The sequence below is a fragment of the Microcebus murinus genome, chromosome 2 (assembly GCF_040939455.1).
Source record: "Microcebus murinus isolate Inina chromosome 2, M.murinus_Inina_mat1.0, whole genome shotgun sequence".
NCBI classification, from domain to species: Eukaryota; Metazoa; Chordata; class Mammalia; order Primates; family Cheirogaleidae; genus Microcebus; species Microcebus murinus.
In genome coordinates, this window is record NC_134105.1 from 94,445,684 (window position 1) to 94,458,311 (window position 12,628).

Here is a 12,628-nt window from a genome sequence, read left to right on the forward strand (position 1 = left end):
TACCAACAATCAGTGCTAAGCAGCTACGTAATGTTCCAGACCTTGTCTACCTCATCTCCAATATTTTCAAGTATAAAGATCCTTTATACTTTATACCTTCAAATATAGACCCTCCACATGCAAAAAATTTTATATTTACTCTTTCCATAGATCAAAAAAATACATGAAAGGATAAAACTAACTTTATGTTTTTTATTTTATTGATCACAATGATGTTTAAGTGTATTTTTTTTTATTTTGGCATATTATGGGGGTACAGATTTTAAGGTTTCAATAAATGCCCATTTCCCCCCCTCCCCCCAAAAGTCTGAGTCTCCATCATGACCATCCCCCAGATGGTGCACATCTCACTCATTATGTATGTATATACCCGCCCCCCTCCCCCCTCCCACCTCCCCAATACCCTATTACTGTAGCACCTATGGGTCCACTTAGGTGCTACTCAGTTAATACCAGTTTGCTGGAGAATATATCTGGTGCTTGTTTTTCCATTCTTGGGATACTTCACTTAGTAGTATGGGTTCCAGCTCTAACCAGGAAAATATAAGATGTGCTATATCACCATTGTTTCTTAGAGCTGAATAGTACTCCATGGTATACATATACCACATTTTATTAATCCATTGTTGGATTGATGGGCACTTGGGCTGTTTCCACAGCCTTGCAATTATGAATTGTGCTGCTATAAACATTCGAGTGCAGGTGTCTTTTTTGTAGAGTGTCACTGGATCATTTGGGTAGATGCCCAGCAATGGGATTGCTAGATCAAATGGTAGATTCACTTGTATCGCTTTAAGGTATCTCCATATTGCTTTCCACAGAGGTTGAACTAGTTTGCAGTCCCACCAGCAGTGTAGGAGTGTTCCTCTCTCTCCGCAACCACGCCAGCATTTATTGTTTGGAGATTTTTTGATAAAGGCCATTCTCACTGGGGTTAAGTGATATCTCATTGTGGTTTTGATTTGCATTTCCCTGATGATTAGAGATGTTGAGCATTTCTTCATATGTTTGTTGGCCATTCTTCTGTCTTCTTTAGAAAAATTTCTGTTCAAGTCCTTTGCCCACTTTTTAATGGGGTTATTTGATTTTTTCTTCCTAATTTTCATGAGTTCTAAGTATATTCTAGTTATCAGTCCCTTATCGGATGCATAGGATGCAAAAATTTTCTCCCATTCTGTAGGTTGTCTGTTTACTTTCATGACTATTTCTTTGGCTGTGCAGAAGCTTTGTAGTTTGATCATGTCCCATTTATTTATTTTTGTTGCTGCTGTGATTGCCTTTGGGGACTTCTTCATAAACTCTTTGCCCAGGCCGATGTCTAGGAGAGTGTTTCCAACTTTTTCCTCTAGAGTTCTAATAGTTTCATATCTTAGGTTTAAGTCTGTTATCCAGCGTGAGTTGGTTTTTGTGAGGGGTGAAAGGTGTGGGTCCTGTTTTAGCCTCCTACAGGTGGCTATCCAGTTTTCCCAGCACCATTTATTGAAGAGAGATTCTTTTCCCCAGCGTATGTTTTTGTCTGCTTTTAAGTGTATTTTTAAAGTATTCATACAACTATGCTTAAAGCATATAATTTATTTTCTCCAAAAAATGGTTGGCATCTTTATGGATTTGCAGGCCTCTTACAATAACTGTAGGGTCTCTCATTTGATTTAAGCCTCAAAAGCACCCTGTGAAGTGGTTAATATTCCCATTTTACAGATGAAAACAATGAAGATCAACAAGAGCACACATCTTGTAAATGGTGGAGTAAAGGTGGAGCCAAGATACAATACCAAACCTTCTGATTCCAAAGTTTATGTTCTTTTCAGTGCACTACACTGAATGTCTTCCAAACCTATAAAGGCTTAGGCAAATTTAAATTTAAGTTTGGTCATTATAATCCAACCAAACTCACCCAATCTCTGTAAAAAAAAAAAAAAACAACAAGCTGGGTATATTATTAATAATTTCTCTTTATTTTATTTTTTAATGACCATACATTAAAATTGCCTCTCTTTTTGGTGTAGAGGTCTGGGAGTTGAAATACAAGTATAGATTCATGCAGCCATCACCACAAGCAGGATGCAGAACAGTCCCATCATCCCGGCAAAACTGCCTCACACTCATGCCTTTATAGTCACACTCACCCACTCCTAACCCCCCATGACCACTGATCTGTTTTCCATCTCCACAGTTCTGTTCTTTTCAAGAATGTCGTCTACGTGGGATGATTTCGTATGTAATCATTTTTTACCTTAAAATTTGTATTTTGAAATAAATATGGATTATGCAGTGGTAATGAATAATCTAGAGATTCCAGGTACCCTTTGCTCTATTTCCCCTAATGGTAATACCTTGCAAAACGATAGAGTGAAGATTCAGAACCTTTCCAACACCACCAGGACTCCTCGAGTTGACCTTTATGGCCACACTCACTTCCCTCCCACCTCTGCCTGCTCCTTAACCCCTGGCAATCAGGGAGACTAATCTAGTCTCGATTTCTAAAATGTTGTCCTCTCAAGAATGTTACACTTAAGGAATCGTATATGTGCAACCTTTTGTGATTGGTATTTTTTCACTCAGCATAATTCTCCAGAGATGCAACCAGGTTCCTGTGAGTATTAACTGGCCATTCCTTTTTACCGCTGAGGGTTATTGTATGGTATGGATGTAATGGACATGCCACCGCCTATTTAACCATTGGCCCATTGAAGGACATCTGGGCTGTTTCCAGGTTTTGGCTATTGTGAACAAAGCTGCTACAAACACCAGTGTACGGGGTTTTGTGTGAACATTTGTCTTCATTTCTCTGGGATTAGTGCCCAGGAGTGTAATTCCTGGGTCATAAGGTAGTTACATGTTTAGTTTTTTAAGAAACTGTCAAATTGTTTTCAGAGTGGCTGTTAACATTTTACTTTCCCTTCAGCAAGACATGACAGATTCAGTTTCTCCACATCATCACCAGCATTTAGTGTTATCACTATTTTTTTTAGTCATTCTGATAGGTATGTGGTGATAAAAGTTTTCTATTTTGCCAGGATGCCCCTTCCCTAACCATTTGCTAGAGAGCAGGCTTCTGTTGGAGCTTTTTAAAAAATCTGTATCCTTCTGCATTTCTGGGTTGCCAGCTTCTCCAGCTTCCATTCTTGGATATATAAGGCAAAAGGAAACTCAGGGAGTCCAGCCCCTATTGTTTTTTCAAGACTTGAAGTCCCTAACTAGTCTGGCTGCTTTTCTCAACTCTTAAGAGTTATCTTATGTTTGCTTTGTATATAAATTCCTGGCTACTTATCTTGAGAAACAGGAAGAAGTACATCTACTTTATCTTCATGGAACAAGAAGTCACTATGTAGCCTTTGGTACCGGCTTCTTCCACTCAGCATAATGCCTTTGAGACTCATCTATGATATTGCGTGTGTTCATAGTTTATTCCTTTTAACTGCTCAGTATTCCATTGTATATTCCTGCTTGTTTATATATTCATCTATTGAAGGAGATTTTAGTTGCTTCCAATTTGGAGGATTATGAATAAAGGTGCAATAAATATTCTTAGGTTTTTGCATGAACGCAATTTTTCATTTCTCTACAGTAAGTACCCAGGAGTAGAATTACTGGATAGTGTCATGAGCGTATGTTTAAACTTTATAAAAAACTGCTAAACTGTTTTCCAGAATGGCTATATCATTTTGCATTCTCACCAGCAGTATGTGACAGTTCCTGATGCTCCATATCCTTGCCCACACATGGCATTTTTAGTATTTTTATTTTAGCCACACTAATAGATATGTAATGGTATTTCATTGTGGTTTTATCTGCATTTCCCTAAGAGCTAATTATGTTTAACACCTTTTCAAGTGCTTGATTGCCCCTATCCATATAGCCTCTTTGGAGAAGTGTCTGTTCAAGTTTCAGTGCATTTCTTCATTTGCCTATTGTTTTGATTGGCCTGTTTGCTGTCTTCCTGTTGAGTTTTTTTTTTTTTTTTTTTTTTTTTTTTGAGACAGAGTCTCGCTTTCTTGCCTAGGCTAGAGTGAGTGCCGTGGCGTCAGCCTAGCTCACAGCAACCTCAAACTCCTGGGCTTAAGCAATCCTACTGCCTCAGCCTCCCGAGTTGCTGGGACTACAGGGACGAGCCACCATGCCCGGCTAATTTATATATATATATATATATATTAGATGGCCAATTAATTTCTTTCTATTTTTATAGTAGAGACGGGGTCTCGCTCAGGCTGGTTTTGAACTCCTGACCTTGAGCAATCCGCCCGCCTCCGCCTCCCAGAGTGCTAGGATTACAAGCGTGAGCCACCGCGCCTGGCCTTCCTGTTGAGTTTTGAGTGTTCTTTATATGTTCTGAACACTTTAACAACTTTTTAATCTTATAAAACTAAAGCAAAGATAGAGAAAGAGTGCAAAAGTAAAGCAGTCTAATACAATCAGCTGTTATTGCATTAGCAATGTGTCTGCTAATAGTTCCTCCTGAGGTTCAAACAGGTAGCCTTGGCCACATGAAGACTGCACTCCCACCAACAGAAGTCACAGCCCACTTAAAGAGCAGGCTCCAAAAGTTAGAGATTTTTTTCCACTATTCCATTCTTTCTATGACTTGGAAAATCTAGTAAAGTAGACTTGACTTGGGCATTTGATGAATTTGTTTTCAATGGTGAACTCCTAGAGAGCAGAGACTATGTGTACTTCATTTCATTTTTCCTAGGACCTACCACTTTAACGTATTCATCCCGAGAATATTTATATATTTCCTATTATCTGCCAGGCACTGCACTCCATGCTGAGAATATAATGATGAACAAATAGAAATTGTTCATGGACTCATGGAGCTTACAGATTGGGCCTAGTATACAGCAGGTACCCAAGCCAGGCTGATTTTTAACATCCTTTCATGTTAAAAAAATTTCCCCCTAGAATAAATTGCCTTTTAAAATCTTTTAGTCTATCTCTCTATTTCCATATTGCTTCTTTTAATGAAGTCTTCAAATAATCATACCGAATTCCTATCAATATTTTTTATGTGCTCAAACACATCTGTTCCATTTTTTTCCCTGGATACCTCCTAGTGTTATTGAAAGTCCTCTGTATTCTTTTCTGAACTGGACTAGTGCTCCCCAAAACCATGACATGGCTGCCTTTCTGGGACTTTCAATGTTCCTCTATGTGATAGCCCAGGTTCCTAGACACCAAGATCTTTTCTTTTTAATTTGTTCCTCATTTTTCTGGAGCATATTCTCCAGTAGCTTCTTTAAAAAGTATACATGCAAAGTTATTTTTAAATTCATATATGCCCAAACAGGAATTATTCTGTTTTCATATTTGATTAATAGTTTAGCTGGCTATAGAACTCTAGGTTGAAAATAATTTCCTCTCTGAGTTTTCAGTGCATTTCTTCATTGGATTGTAGCTTATAGCATTCCTACTGAGGAATCTGGTAACTTTCTGAGCCTTGATCCTTAGTATGGACCTCTTTTTCTCTTAAAAAGATTATGTGTTCTTCTTTTTATCCATAGTGTTCGGAAATTTAACAATGAAGTGCGTTGGTATGGGATTTGGGGCATTTATTATAGTAGAGCTCTATGGCCTCTCTTGTTCTGAAGATATGTGCTTTGGTTTGGGGAAATGTTCTTGCATTATTTTTCACAATAGCCTCTGCCCTGGCTTCACTCTTCTTTCTTTCGGAAGCTCCTATTAGGCTGATGTTAGTTAGACCTTTTGTGTGGATTCTCTACATTGCCGACATTTCCTCCTGTTTTCTATTTCTTTGTCCTTTTGTTCATTTGAGTTCCTGTGAGATAACCTTGACTTTATACTCTAATTTTTCTAGCAAATTTTAAAATTTATAATGTTGTATTTTTGATTTGCAAGAGTTTTTCTTTCTATCATCTTACTCTTTTTTCCATGCTTATAAAATTTCCTCTAATTCTCCTGAGAAGGTTAGTTAACTATTTTATATGTTTCATTCTGGTTTCTATATTGTATCCATTTCTTCCACCTCTCTGGACTTAGAACCAGTTTTTGTCTAACTCTCCCTACTGCCGTATACGCAAGGATCATGACCCGCTAGCTTCTGGGGGTTTTCGCCTGTCAGATCAGCTTGCAACTCTGATGAGTAACCAAGAAGAATGAAGTCCAGCATGGCTTTGGTCCAGATTAGATGTGTGGAGGAGCCAGGAGACAGGTGCCAAGACAGGGAGCAACTGAGGAATGGTAAAGGACCCCAAGGAAATCCACACACTTGGCAGCATTCCTTTAGCACCAGCCTTCTCTGCTGCTGGCCTGGGGGAGGTAACCATCTCCTGCTAGCTCTGGGACAAACCCAGTGCCTGGGGCTCCCCAGACTGCCGCTGGACTCCCAAGGACACAGGCCATGTCACTCATGCTCATGGGCTTGATTGTGGTTCAATGACGTTCGTATTTATCTGTCTCCAAAGAGCTCTTCTTTTGCACTTGTGTTCCCACGGAAGCTCTGCTTGTGAGACTCCTGGAACTGGATGTGCCATTGCCAACCACATCTCAGAGATCACCTGCCACAGCAGGCGTGCCATCTTGTCCCCATTTTTTCCCAAGCAAGAAAACCCTGAGCCAGACCACTCCCCGAACTCCTAAATCTCCCGCGTGCTGCTGTGTCCGGACTCCGTCAACTCCAGCTTACCATGGATCCCAACTGCTCCTGCGCCACCAGCGAATCCTGCACCTGCGCCGGCTCCTGCCAATGCAAAGAGTGCAAATGCACCTCCTGCAAGAAGAGCTGCTGCTCCTGCTGCCCCGCAGGCTGCGCCAAGTGAGCCCAGGGCTGCGTCTACAAAGGGGCATCGGACAAGTGCAGCTGCTGCGCCTGATGCCAGGAGAGCCCAGCTCCCAGATGTAAATAGAGCCACGTGTACAAACCTGGATTTTTTTTTTCATACCGCCTTGACCTGTTTGCTACATTCCTTTTTCTATGAAACATGAATGATAATAAAACACTTTCGACTTGAAAAAAAAACAAACCCTGAGCCATTTAGCACTCACGATCGTCCTTCACACCTCAGCCCAAACATCCTTTTTCTCAATCACTTCACTTATTTTTTTTTATCAGTACTGGAAAATTCTCAGCCATTATATCCTTGATTTATCCCCTTGCCGATTCTCTTCTCTCTGAACTCCGGACAGTTGAGTGCAGGAGGAGGCGCACAGGGCCCTCTGCTCTCTCTGTGGGGAACACTCAGGGCACACAGGGACAACCTGGGTGTTCAGGCCTCTCGTGTCCTCAGGGCAACCTTCCACCATGCAAGGACAAGACCCCTGGGTAAATGCTCCTGTCCCCCCATCTTCTGGTGGGACAACTCTGAGGTTCATTCTACAGTTCCTCAGAAGGTCCCCAGCAAGACTGAGCCCACGGTAGCAACTCGCTCATTAAATACTGTATTTGATCTTTTCCCTGCCCTGCCCCACTTTCTCCCCTCCCTCACGTTTGCTTCCTGGGATCACGTCCCAGATAAACTATCCACACCCAAGCCCTTGTCTCTGGCTCTGCTTTCAGGGCCATGCAAACCCGGTTACTTCCTCTTCTGTTCTCAGACACCGATACTTCTGGAGTTTGAACTAAACAGAATTACTTTGTGTTTATTAAATACAGCACACTCCCTTCACCTCACTGAGCCTTTTCTTCAGGCTGGCATGCCTTCCACACTTCCATTTCCCTCTGTCTGGCCAAACGATCGCTATCCTTCAAGACCCACTCAAGTATCGCCTTTTCTGGAAGGCTCCCCCATGTCCCAACTAGGCTGCAAGCTAGAGGGGCTGCCCATTTCCTACTCATCTCTGAAGCCCCCACTGTATCAAAATGAATGTATGTTAAATGAATGAGTTCTCCCAGGTATCCACAGAGCACCATGTACTTCTGCCCTATTTTTTCACAAGGTAATAATAAAGAAGGTGATAACCATAACTCCCATCACTGTCTAGCACTCTAGAGTTTACAAAGGTATTTAACATGCAATATTTTATTTGATCTTAGCAACCCTGTAGGAGAGGCAAGGAAATTACTATCATCTCCGTTTTATTACTGAGAAAACTAGGGCTCAGAGAAGAGAACTGACTTTCTCAGGGCTGCACAGCACTAGAACCCAGCACTCTCAACTACTGGCCCGGCACTCCTTCTAGATACCTTGCGGTCCAGGCCCATGGTGCCTGCCCTGTGCCTCGGAGCGAGCCCCTGTGCTCCCCTGGCCACTTCCCGTCCACCATCTGCTGCATTCTCTGGCCATTCATTCCTGACAGGCAGATTTGCTCAGTGTCCCCACAAACCATCTCCCAAATGTTCTGCAGTTCTCTCTGAGCTTCGTCCAGGCCGTGGTCCTAGACTACCCCTGCTCCCCTGCTCCCTAAACCCTTTCTATACTTTCCCAGGCAGTTGCTTGGGCCGCCCCCTTCTGCTTGGAAGCCGTCTGTGCCGACTCTGAGGCAGTCTCCTCCACAGTCCGCATTGCCCCCCTGTTCTGACTCATCCCAGGGGTCCCAGCTTGAATGTCACTTGAATGTCACCTAGGTGTAGTTCTCCACCCTGACTTTCCAAACTTTATTAGATCACCCTAGCAGGCCACACTTTCTCTTCACAGCTATTATCACAGCATTTAGCTGCTTGAGGGCAGGATCTGAGCATGCCCAGCACCTGCTCACGCCCCCCCCCCATGGGCCCTGCAGATGTGCAGGACTGAATGAACAGATCAAAGAAGGAAGAAAACATGAGCTTTTGTGCAATGGCGTTTGCTCCTGTTGTCTTTCTTCCTATGGAGAGCAAACAATATTGTGCTATGAAGCTTCGTTTAACCAACCAGGCCAGGAAATCCAAATGGCTTCTCCAGGCTGCTTTCATGCCTGCGTTCCCACAGCCAGGAGTCGGCTCTGCGCAGCCCCGCGGCGCTCCGTGGGGCTCTCGGTCCACCGAGCCAGTAGCAGCTCTTCTGATCTCATCCTGTGTAAACACTGTAGCCCAAAAGGGTTCCCGTGGGATCACCAAGTTGGCATTTGCTCACTGTCTTCTATTATTGCTTAGCTGGAGAAAACATTTCACTGCTCCAGGCAAGTCATAACAACAATTTTTTCTAACGGCTTATGGGACCAGGAGGGGTTCCTGTGGCCACTTCTGAGCTAAAAGCAGACTCACCGCTTGGGAACTGGGATGTGCCCACCATTCCTGCATCCTTCTCTACCTTCACCCCTCCCTTGTGTCCCCTCGGGTCCCACTTCCTGCAGGGACCCGGGTTCTACGGCTGTTTGCCTCTCTTCCTGCTGGCAAGACCAGCTGTTGGGATCTGGCTCAGTGTGTGTACATGGGTGAGGCCGAAGTAGCTCTGGTATAGTGAAAAGAGCTCAGGCTTCAAACCATAAAATCCAGGTCTCTAGTCTATGACTTTCACCTACTGTCCTTGGAGAAGTCACTCCAACTCTTGACTTCTTCCTTCTCCTTTCATGTAAACCGAGATAAGCACCAGGCGTACGCCATGGATTGCTATGAGCAGTCACAATGAGACGAACCAGCGCGAATGACTTGCGTACTGTAAACTTCTGCACAAATATAAAAAGTATCACACTATCATGAACAGAAGGCCTCATTTTCATGGGGAAGTTGCATTTTAAACCTCACATCCCAAAGGAATTTCAAGCTTGGGGGCAAGTGCAGGTCAGGTGGCCTTCTGATAAGAGCCCTTCAGGAAAGAAGGAAATAGAAATTTGTGGAAGGTCACTCACCTCCTGCAGGGAGCTGTATTTCCACACCTTGAGCTTCCTGTCTCACTGGTTTTCAACACGCCCATCCCTGAGGTCACAGGAGCCTTCACTGTATCTTAAGGTCTACTCCTCGCGGCACTGAGGCTCCGGGCGCATTGAGTGGACACAATTATGGCGCACCCCACCTGCTGTTCCTTTGGAGGAATGCCAAAATTCCCTGCAAACATCTGCACCACAGGTGCTCAAGCAAAGCCAGATGGGCAGGAAAACACACACACATCCGTCAACAGGTCATATCATTGGACTCGGATGGTGAAGGTGAGGTTTGGGAGGCCATTCATAGCTAAGGACCTCCAGCTCATCAAAGAGAAAGAACAAAAAGCTAAAATACTAACACCTGATTTAACAGTCTTAACACAGGATTCTCTGGGCTTCCTTTTGAGTTACCCATTATAGGGTGTATATGCCCAAGGAATCCCAGGTGAGACTGTAGTGCAATTGCGTAAGAATATATATATGAAGGCGTGAGGGCTGAGATGCACTCCTGTGAAGTGAGCGAGTTCGTCCCTTAAGCATCTAGAGGGGAAACACATGTTCAATGTGGATGTCGACAGCCACTGACCCAGCACCGTTAACACGGTGGCTGTGAGGATGGGCTTTGCTGTTTGACAGGCTTGGGATGGAGTCCTGGTTCTGCTACTTTTTCACCCTGGGACCTGGTGACGCTTGGAAAAGTTAGAGTCAAGTACCACCAACTCAATTTCTTTATCTGTAAAATAAGAATTAAAATGCCTACTCATAGTGGTGCTTTGTGCATTAAAGAGAAATGATGTGTGCAAAGTGCTCACCAACGACTGGCAGGTAGAAACTCAATAGTTATTTTAATATCCTGCTTTGGAACTAATTTTCTAGCAAGTGGTCCTTTACGTAAGGACCCAGACTGGCACAAGCATAATTCAATCCCATTTCCATCCTCCCAAGATCTATTAGGAAAGAAAGGAAGTCTACTCACACGAAAGAAAGGTATATTAAAGGATAGGGCTTCTTATTCAGGGCATGGTACAAGCTGGAGGTGTCTTTAGGGTTTATTGTGATAGCTTTTGAGTCTCACCCAAGAAAATCAGATCCTTCCAAGTGGGGGAAAAACAGAACTTCCAAAGATGAGTTCAAGCTAAGTATCCCACACCAAGTAGAAAGATGTCTAAAGCTTCAGCCTATCCCAAAAAACAGCCACATTCGCTGTCTCTTACGGGACTGGCTGGGTATCATTTTGATCAGTCATTCGGGGACTGGGCTGCCCATGCACAAGTAACTCCTTGAACTTTCAAAAACATTTAGCTAAAAGAAAATTAGCCTCTTACACTTCAACCGTGGCATAGGCACCTAATCCAGCATACCAAATCATAATCACTTTGTACCATTCAGTTCCACATTTATGCTTAAAATTTTAACTACTTTAAGGGACAATCAAGTAACAAAGAAAGACAGTCACTTCATCAGGTGACCTCTGTTAAGGAGCTTCCAGCCCAGAAAAGGGATTATTCTGCCAAGACCCTATTATAGCATGTAGTCCATAAATGTTTATTGAGCAATTGGCTGATTCATTGATTCATTAATTCATTTATTTAACAAATGCATACCGGGCACTTACTCTTGCAAGTCTCAAAGGCCTGAGATGATTGAGACACAGTTTCTTATCTAAAGAAATGTAAAATCTACTGAAAGAGTATAAAAAAGCTGACTGTCATATCAGAAAGAACGAGATAAGCGCTTTACATGAGCTGCAAGTGAAGTGCTGTTGGAATTCAGACGGAGGAATGGTTGCCCAGCGTTGAGGAAACACTCAAGAACTTTCTGGTAAAGGAAGGCTGATGGATCTGGTGAACGATTGGCTAAAGGCGAAATGCTGGCCCCACACAGGCTCTGCAAAGCCTCCTCCTGGCCTACTCCACTTCTGCACCTCTGCCCCCCACAGATGCTCACCTGAGGCTCTGCCATGGGCTCTGTCCTTAGCAGGGCAGGACTGGCTCTCAGCATTCCCAGCTCTGCCTCTCTCCACTGAACTTAGGCCAAGCATTGATCTTTCACATTGTCAACATGCCACATCACTTTGCAAAGCCTGCATCTTATGGGTTTAGCTAACAACCCCCAAGGGATCTCCTAGGCAGGAGGTTTAGTCTGCAGAAAAAATCGGTTCCGTTCTGAGCCCTGCTGTGAGTAATTTAGTCCACCTTTTATTCAATGGGGATCCTGTCAATTTGGGGGCTTCTTTTGCTCTACCTAGGAACAGAATAGAGCGAGGAACAAGAAGGGCAAAAGAGGAAGGAGTGAGATATATAGCAGCATCAGGAATTTTGTCAAGAGACATAGAAATGCCCAGCAGTCGACAGTCTCTCTGCTATACAAATAGGAGCAGCCTGATGACATAATACAATGATTCCCAGTGGGACTCTGTGATGTTTCATAATCATAATGTCTGGGACTTACTTGTCAGTTTTGAGGTTCCCAAGACGTTAGTCTTAGTCTAATCACAAAGTAGAACCAAAGTGGAGCCTTTGAAAGATGGGGCTGCTGTGAGTCAGGGAACATGGCAGCCTCCCAGGGGACAGTGCGAGGAGCAGCCACGAGGCACCAGCAGAGACGGGGGACTGGCTGGGTCTGCAGGGGAGACCTGGACTTGGGTCCTGGCTCTCTACAAACCAAACATAAAGCCTTATGTAAATCCCTTCACTTTTGTGAACCTCAGTTTTCTCATCTTTGAAATGGGAGCATTAGCTGGTCCGAGTGCAGTGGTGTTTACAACTAATTGAGCACAACCAGTCACAGATTTGTCACTTCTCACTCCCTCTGCTTCACTTGACTAGACTTTTAAAAAGTGGGAGTCTTAATATCTACTCTGACAAGATGGTCTAGAGTCTTAAACACTGTG

General features: G+C 43.5%; 1 long non-coding RNA gene and 1 pseudogene across 1 annotated transcript in view; one reads left to right on the forward strand and one right to left on the reverse strand.

Moving 5' to 3' along the window:
* The window catches only part of LOC142869563 (uncharacterized), a 47,860-nt gene that overhangs the window by 10,431 nt on the left and 24,801 nt on the right, over nucleotides 1-12,628 (reverse strand). The window lies entirely within an intron of this gene.
* On the forward strand, nucleotides 6,642-6,827 carry LOC105869845 (metallothionein-2 pseudogene; annotated as a pseudogene).